The sequence below is a fragment of the Ascaphus truei genome, chromosome 10, assembly GCF_040206685.1.
Source record: "Ascaphus truei isolate aAscTru1 chromosome 10, aAscTru1.hap1, whole genome shotgun sequence".
NCBI lineage: Eukaryota > Metazoa > Chordata > Amphibia > Anura > Ascaphidae > Ascaphus > Ascaphus truei.
Window position 1 is genome coordinate 61,396,957 of NC_134492.1, and position 8,696 is coordinate 61,405,652.

General features: G+C 47.5%; 1 protein-coding gene across 1 annotated transcript in view; it reads left to right on the forward strand.

Moving 5' to 3' along the window:
- The window catches only part of NR5A2 (nuclear receptor subfamily 5 group A member 2), a 119,931-nt gene that overhangs the window by 55,036 nt on the left and 56,199 nt on the right, over positions 1-8,696 (forward strand).

Sequence of the window (8,696 nt, forward strand, 5' to 3'; positions counted from 1 at the left end):
ACTTTGCCCCTAGGAGGGACTGACCCCGTAACCATGTCACTGCCATTAGTACACTTTGCTCCTAGGAGGGACTGACTCCTTAACCATGTCACTGCCATTAGTACACTTTGCCCCTAGGAGGGACTGACCCTGTAACCATGTCACTGCCATTACTGTAGTACACTTTGCCCCTAAGACGCACGTTACATGTACTTAGCATGTTAAAATCTTACTGCATTTTGAAATAAATCCTTCATGCATTGGCATGTATATCCGAACATGAGAAACCCAGCCCTGTTTCTCACGCGTTTCCCAGCGTCTGCGCTTCTCGCCCGTGGAAATGATTAATCAGTAACGATTCCGCCCGTGAGAACGCTTCCCGCGCACAATACCACGCTTGTCTGACTCTCGGCTCCCGCCCGGGAACATTCATTCCCAGATTTCTCGCGCTCCGTTCCTGGCAGAGATAAGCCTGTAATTAATAGGGTTTATATTGGGGGGGGGGGGATTGAGGGGGGAACTGAGGGGGGGGGGACCGTTGCTATTTCCAATACGAGACCACACCTGGTTTCATAGGACTGCAGGATTTAACACCTTCCTTGCCAAGATGGCGGTGTTTAAAGGTGCAACTCCCACATTCTCCCTGATAAACATTCCTGCCACCTAGAGGAGGAACTGAGTATTTTTGCGCCCAAGCCAAGTTCCACCAACTGTAACCCCCACCCTACCTCTACCACTTCTTGCCTCCTCCATCCACTTCTTGCCCCCCTCTACATCCACTTCTTGCCTCCTCCATCCACTTCTTGCCCCCTCTACATCCACTTCTTGCCCCCTCTACATCCACTTCTTGCCCCCTCTACATCCACTTCTTGCCCCCTCTACATCCACTTCTTGCCTCCTCCATCCACTTCTTGCCCCCCTCTACATCCACTTCTTGCCCCCTCCTCCATCCACTTCTTGCCCCCTCTACATCCACTTCTTGCCCCCTCCTCCATCCACTTCTTGCCTTCGCCATCCACTTCTTGCCTCCTCCATCCACTTCTTGCCCCCCTCTACATCCACTTCTTACCCCCCTCATCCACTTCTTGCCCCCCTCCTCCATCCACTTCTTGCCCCCTCTACATCCACTTCTTGCCCCCCTCTACATCCACTTCTTGCCCCTCTTCCATCCACTTCTTGCCCTCCCCCCCTCCATCCAATGTTGGATTAAGGGGATGTGACTTTGTAAATGGTTGCTATGGAAACAAAACATGCTACAACTATTCTCCCATAGAGCAGAATTGATTTATTTAAAGAAACACACGTGGGATATTGCTTGGACTGCAGCTTTAAGAACAAAATAAACATTTATGGTGCAGATAGAAAGCAGGTGCGATAATGTAACCTTTACATTGCAAAGTATTGTTCCGTCCTCTAGGTCAGGGGGCGGCAACTACAGTACTCAAGGGCCACAAACAGGACAGGTTTTCAGGATATCCCTGCTTCAGCACAGACTGAGCCACTGATTGAGCCACCCCTGCTGAAGCTGGGACTGATTAAGCCGCCTGTGCTGAAGCAGGGATATCCTGAAAGCCTGACCTGTTGGTGGCCCTTGAGGACTGGAGTTGGCCGCCCCTGTGCCAGACAGCCAGACTTTCTGAGCCCCCCTCAGACAGCGGTTTATATGCAGACGATATATTGCGGTGACCATTAAAAATACATGCTGATGGGCAGTAATTACACATCGTGCAGAAAGACTTCCGCCATTAATGAATCGTCGTCAGTTATAGACTACAGTTTAAGCTTAATGGGGCTATTAGTGAGGTGTGCACGGCGAGGTCGTTATCAAGATTACGAGTTGGAGAAGGGCGTTTGTTTTTAGATAGGGGCACATCCAACGTGGGACTGTGGTTATATGGGGTAATAGGAGGAGTTATAGGGAGCGGTTATATGGGACAATAGGGGGAGTTATAGGGAGGGGTTATATGGGGTAATAGGAGGAGTTATAGGGAGCGGTTATATGGGGTAATAGGAGGAGTTATTGGGAGGGGTTATATGGGGTAATAGGAGGAGTTATAGGGAGCGGTTATATGGGGTAATAGGAGGAGTTATAGGGAGAGTTTATATGGGGTAATAGGAGGAGTTATAGGGAGTGGTTATATGGGGTAATAGGAGGAGTTATAGGGAAGGGTTATATGGGGTAATAGGAGGAGTTATAGGGAGCGGTTATATGGGGTAATAGGAGGAGTTATAGGGAGGGGTTATATGGGGTAATAGGAGGAGTTATTGGGAGGGGTTATATGGGGTAATAGGAGGAGTTATAGGGAAGGGTTATATGGGGTAATAGGAGGAGTTATAGGGAGCGGTTATATGGGGTAATAGGAGGAGTTATATGGGGCAATAGGAGGAGTTATAGGGAGCGGTTATATGGGGTAATAGGAGGAACTTTTTTATTGAAATTTTTTTTACAACATTACATTTCACAAATCACTTTACAAACCAAAACCTGCACATTATGTACGAACTTAAACTATATCAATATTAACTGAGTATGTGTTCCCACCTTTCTCCTCAACAGCAACTTCACATTCCTTTATGCACATTTTTAATTGAAACTAAATAAAAGCCCTAACTACCACATTAATAGCTGCTACCTTTAAAGGACTAATTTATAAACAAACATTTAGCCACCGTATTACTTTTTCTTTTTCCCCACATTATCCCCCAATGACCCAAACCTCTTAGTGGCCACCGAAGGTGGGATCATGTCCGAGTCTTTCACTATGGAAATATCCATATTATGCTCCTCTTCAGATAAGGAAAGTTCCTCTACGTCATCAGGGTCTTCCACTCTTGAACCCCAATCCTTCCTAAGAGCAGAAAACGGTTCTTTACAGGCACTGGAGGAACCTTACCAGCACGACCTGGTGGAAGCCGAAGAGTCCCTCCAAGTGTTTTTACTGTAACCTTCTTCCTTCTTTTAGGCTGTACCCAGTTCTGCATTCTGTTTTTATCTTTACCACCCATCAGGATTACACTCTCGGCAAGTTCCTCCATTGTATCCTCAGACTGTTTTCCTTCTGGAAATGAGTTTGAGGAGGTTCCCTCTAAAGGATCTTCCAATAATCCTTGGCCCATGTCAACACAATCTGTGAATTCTTCTTCCAGTGAGTTTGAGAAGGTTCCCTCTAAGGGATCTTCTAATATTCCTTGGACCATGTCAATACAGTCTGTAAATTCTTCATCTGACATTAGATCTAGGCGAACTTTGTCCACAGGTGGATCTGGGCAAACTGTTTTCCCAGGCTGATCTCAACAAATTCTATCAGCAACTTTCAAGGCACGATCAAAAAGTGCTTTATTTTCTTCAAAATCCATTTCCTGTTCCCATATTCCTGAAATATTATGCCATGCTTCTGCACAACTCCGATAGGCATGTCCAAATTGACCACATAGATTACATTTAATCTTTGTACAACTTGTTCTCTCATGGCCCACAGACTGGCACAAGTTGCATTTTAGAACATCACAGTAAATACTTAAGTGCCTGGCTGAACCACATCTATGGCACAAGGTTGGCTGACCATAATAAAAACAATTTCCTTTTTCTCTTCCTATGAAGAAGGAGTTGGGCAGATGCTTTGTAACATTGCCATGTCGCCAAAGTCTGATTTGTACTTTCCAACCTCCAATCCAGATATTTTCTTCATCCATAATTCTTGTAGGTGGAGCCAGTACTTCACATTGTCTGCCAAGCCATATCAGAATATCTGATATTGGGACTGATTCATGTCTGAAGAGAATTGTTACAGACTTTGTTTCCGGGTTGGACACAGGAATAGCAACAAAGGATTTCCATAATTCAGTATTTTTTAAACTCTCATATCTTGTCCAGAAATAGTCCAAAGTCTGAGGTCTCTTAAAGCTGACATCATACTCACAGGAGCCTGGAACACGGATAAGTGCATAAATTTCTTCTGCTCTGAAGCCCAAGGATTCTTTTAATAGATGTTTTCCAACACAAATCCTGCCAGGCTTCATCTCCTCACTGCCTTTATACATCAACTTTACCACATTCCTCCTTTTTAAAGGTTGAACATTTCTGGCCACAGCGCTCACAAAGGATCTCCCACTCCAGGCCGAGGGAGGTGCTGTATGAACTGGGGTTACCTTAATGCCATTACTTTGCTTTACCCCATCTTCTGATTGGGTCACTCTATTATCAGGAACTATCTGGATAGGAGCAGCAATTTCAGTCTCCACAACCTTAATTTCACTCCCAGGCACTACAGGGTTAATGCTGTCTCCATTGCTGCTGATTACCACCTGTTGTTCTCCCCTCTCAGAGTTCTGAATCACAGGACCTGCTAATAAACAGGAGGGTGGTTCTGTAAGTCCAGGTGAGCATGGGTTCTCTGGCTCACTGCTCTCAGGTACAAACTCTATTTCCAGCTGATCTCCTCTCAGAGTTTCTAGATTCTCACTTTGTTGCTCTTCAGAGTTCCCTGTAATTTCCATGACCTCTCCCAGGGTGGGAGGCTGAGATAACCCAACATCACAGGTGTCTGCTGCTTTCTTTGCTTGTAATGAGCTGTTAACCAAATTTTCTGCTGTTTCTGCTATTAACCCCTGGGATGCTGGAAGCTCTGGAACAGATCTTTGCTCACAGTCGGATACACCCTGAGGTGAGTCCCCTTCCCTGAAGTCTTTGGACCCTATTTCAGGGCTGTTACCTTCTCCTGTGGAAACCTTTAGCTGCCGGTCCTTTGCTTTCTTTTCTTTAGCAGCTTTACCCTTTGGGGTTTTCTTGGCAGTTGATTGAATTAAACTGTCAGGATCTGAATCAGAATTTTCCTGGGATAAGTTCACTGTTTTATCTTTAGGCTTCACAGACTTGTTCTGGGATCTAGTTTCTCTCCCACTTCTTTTAGGTGTCTCCAAACTTATCTTTTCTTGAGAGCTTTTAATGTGACTCTTGCTGGAGTTCTGGCCTCTTGTTCCACAACATGAATCTGCGCCTTGCTCTGCATTTTGCTCTGCATTTTGCTCTGCACTTTGCTCTGCACCCTGCTCAGCCCTTTGCTCTGCACCCTGCTCAGCATTTTGCTCTGCACCCTGCTAAGCACCTTGCTCTGCACTGTGGGTTAGCATTTCAATTGTTTTTGAAAGGGAACGTTTCTGTTTGACTGGAACCACTGCTATTTTAGCAAGCTCACCTTCCAATCTGGTTAGTTCATTATGCAGACGATGTATTTGCTTCTTGCGCACAGCTCTCTCAGAACCACGATATTTCTGTAATTTTCTATTATCTATTTCCAACTCTTCTACCTTCCTGTTATACCTCCGCAATAAAGCTCGTTTCTCTTCTTTCTTAAGCAGATTCTGTTCTGCCCTTTCCTTTCTCTCCAAACTCTCCTGTACCTTGCATTCAGCCTCACCAAGGCCTACACCACTGCTGCAGCCTGCGGCCTCTCCTACTTCCATCTCCAACTCACAGCCACCAACCCCTGGGTCTAAGGCCATCCTGGCTCCCCTGCAAGAGCTCACCTGCAGCCCATCCTGGAGGAGTTATAGGGAGGGGGTATATGGGGTAATAGGAGGAGTTATAGGGAGGGGGTATATGGGGTAATAGGTGTAACTGTATCAAGGGTATAGCTGGCTTTGATGGTGGGTAGGTGAAGTAGGTGGCAGTGCCTGGCCTTGATGGTGGGTATGTGCAGTAGATGGCAGTGCCTGGCCTTGATGGTGGGTAGGTGCAGTAGATGGCAGTGCTTGGCTTTGATGGTGGATAGGTGAAGTAGGTGGCAGTGCCTGGCCTTGATGGTGGGTATGTGCAGTAGATGGCAGTGCCTGGCCTTGATGGTGGGTAAGTGCAGTAGATGGCAGTACTTGGCCACAATGGTTAGTAGAAGAGACTGTGAGCGTGGGATAGTAGCCATGAGTCCAGGCTATTGAAATCCTTCATTCAGGAGGTGGGTTTTCAGGTTTGTCTTGAAGGTGAGGAGAGAAGGTGCTCGGCGCATACTGAGTGTGAGGGAGTCCCACAGGTAAGGGGCAGTGAGGAGAGAAGGTGCTCGGTGCATACTGAGTGTGAGGGAGTCCCACAGGTAAGGGGCAGTGAGGGAGAGAAGGTGAGGAGAGAAGGTGCTCGGCGCATACTGAGTGTGAGGGAGTCCCACAGGTAAGGGGCAGTGAGGGGGAAAAGGTTTAAGGCAAGAGAGAGCAGTAGAGATGAAAGGGCTGGAGAGGAGACAGTTATGGACAGAGCGCAGGAGACGAGCAGGGGCATAACGAGAGATCATAGCTGATATGTGGGGGGGAGACATAAATGTAAGGAGGAGAACTTTGTAGGTGATCCGAAACTTGATGGGAAGGAGATGAGCAGAGGCTGTTTTGGGAGAAAGTTAAATTATTCTAGCATCAGAATTGTGAATAGATCGCAAAGGAGAAAGTTGTGTGGTAGGGAGGCCTGTTAGCAGCATGTTACAGCAGGGGTGAGCAAACTTTTTATGCCGAGCCCCCCTTTTTATCCATAAAATTTCTCGGGCCCCCCCTGCCTGATGTAATCAAAATCACATGAAAAAAAACCCTTTATTAAACGGTATACAATGTACAGTAAATACAAATATGACTAAATACTTACATATTTCAAAAGCTCGCACTTGCAAAATTAGGCTGCGTTCGCAAAATTAGTCTGCGTCCACGCTGCCGCTGAGAGCAGTGACATCACCAACTCTCCAAGCGTGAGCGCAGGGTGTCTGGCATAATTTTGCAAGCACGAGCGGGGAAGTGTTTGCACTTTTTTTTTTTTCTCCCATTATTTCTGTCCATTCATAGTGTGAGTGATATATATATTTATTTATTTATTTATAACATGTGTTACCAGGAAGTAATACATTGAGAGTTACCTCTCGTTTTCACGTATGTCCCGGGCACAGAGTAAAACAAATAATACATGGTTACAAGTACAGATACATAAATGAACAGGGTATACATTATATACAAGACATATAGGTGCAGCCGACCCTTTCACTCGCAGAGGATCGCAGCGAAGCAGGCTGCCAGCGGAGGAGAGCAGGAACACAGCGCTATTGCAGGGCAGACACCGCAGGGAGGGGCGTTTGACATCACAGCGCTCGGGCGTGCTCCTCCCCCGTACCTCAGAAAGCCCCCGCGTGTGGCCGCCATCACGTGGCCGCCACCTGCACTATCCTGTTCGGCCGCCCGCGAACATCTTGGCCGCCCGCGCACAGATTTTTCGCCCTCCCGCGCACAGCGTCTGCTGGCCACGCACCCAGGTTTTGTCGCATGCGCCCCCCCTAAATAATCTTGAGCCCCCTCAATGGGGTGCCCCCCCCGTTTGTGCACCGCTGCATTCAATCACAACACACACACACACTCAATCACAACCAACATACAAACAATCACAACACAATCACACTACCCACACACACACACACACAACACCCACACACAATCACAACCAACACACACAGACACAACACACACTCAATCACAACCAACACACACACACAATCACAGCCAACACAGACACAACACACACACAATCACAACACACACAGCACAACCAACACACATACTCAATCACAACAGTCACACACTCAATCAAAACTAACACATACACATTCAATCACAACACACACACACAATCACAGACAAGACACACTCAATCACAACCAACACAGACAACACACACTCAATCACAACACACACACAGACAACACACTCATATCACAACCAACACTGACACAACACCCACACCCACACAAACTCAATCGCAACACCCACACACACAATCACAACCAACACAACACACACACACTCAATCACAACACACAGACACAACACAACCAACACAGACACAACACACACACACACACTCAATCAATCACAACCAACACAACACACACAATCACAACACAGACACAACACACTCAATCACAACCAACACAGACAACACCCACCCACACACATCACACATACTCAATCACAGCACACACAGACACAGCACACACAGACACAACACACACACAACAGACACAGCACACACAACACACACTTTCACCATGGGGGGGGGGGGAGTACTAAGCCTGCACCAGTCCCCCGTGAGCTGCTGAAAACTGGGGCGGGTAACAGACAGGAGGATGTGGGCTTGTCTGTGTGCAGGGAAGGCCCCGTCCTCGCAGCAAGGCCCCGCCCCCTCTGCAGGCTGACAGCACAGAGAAGCAGCAGCACGGAGAAGCCCCGCCCCCGCAGCACAGAGAAGCAGCAGCACGGAGAAGCCCCGCCCCCGCAGCACAGAGAAGCAGCAGCAGGGAGCTTGGCCGCCCGTGCACAGCTCTGCCCGCCCCCAGGTTTCGCCGCATGTATCCTGCGCGCCCCCTAAATAATCTTGCCCCCCCCAGTTTGCGCACCGCTGTGTTATAGTAATCCAGACGGGACAGGATAAGGGCATGCATTAGAGTTTAAACAGTAGCGTGACAGAGGAAAGGGTGGATCTTGGCAATATTACGGAGGAAGAAGCTACAATGTGAATGGACAAGGAAAGGGAAGAGGGAATTGTGACTCCTTTGATGACCGGATAGATGGCAGAACCATTTACTGTGATGGAGAGAGGGGATATTAGGCCAGGATTATGGGAAAATATGAGGAGCTCACTTTTAGACATATTAAGTTTAAGGTGGCGCAGCCCCGTCCACGAGGATATAGCCACGAGC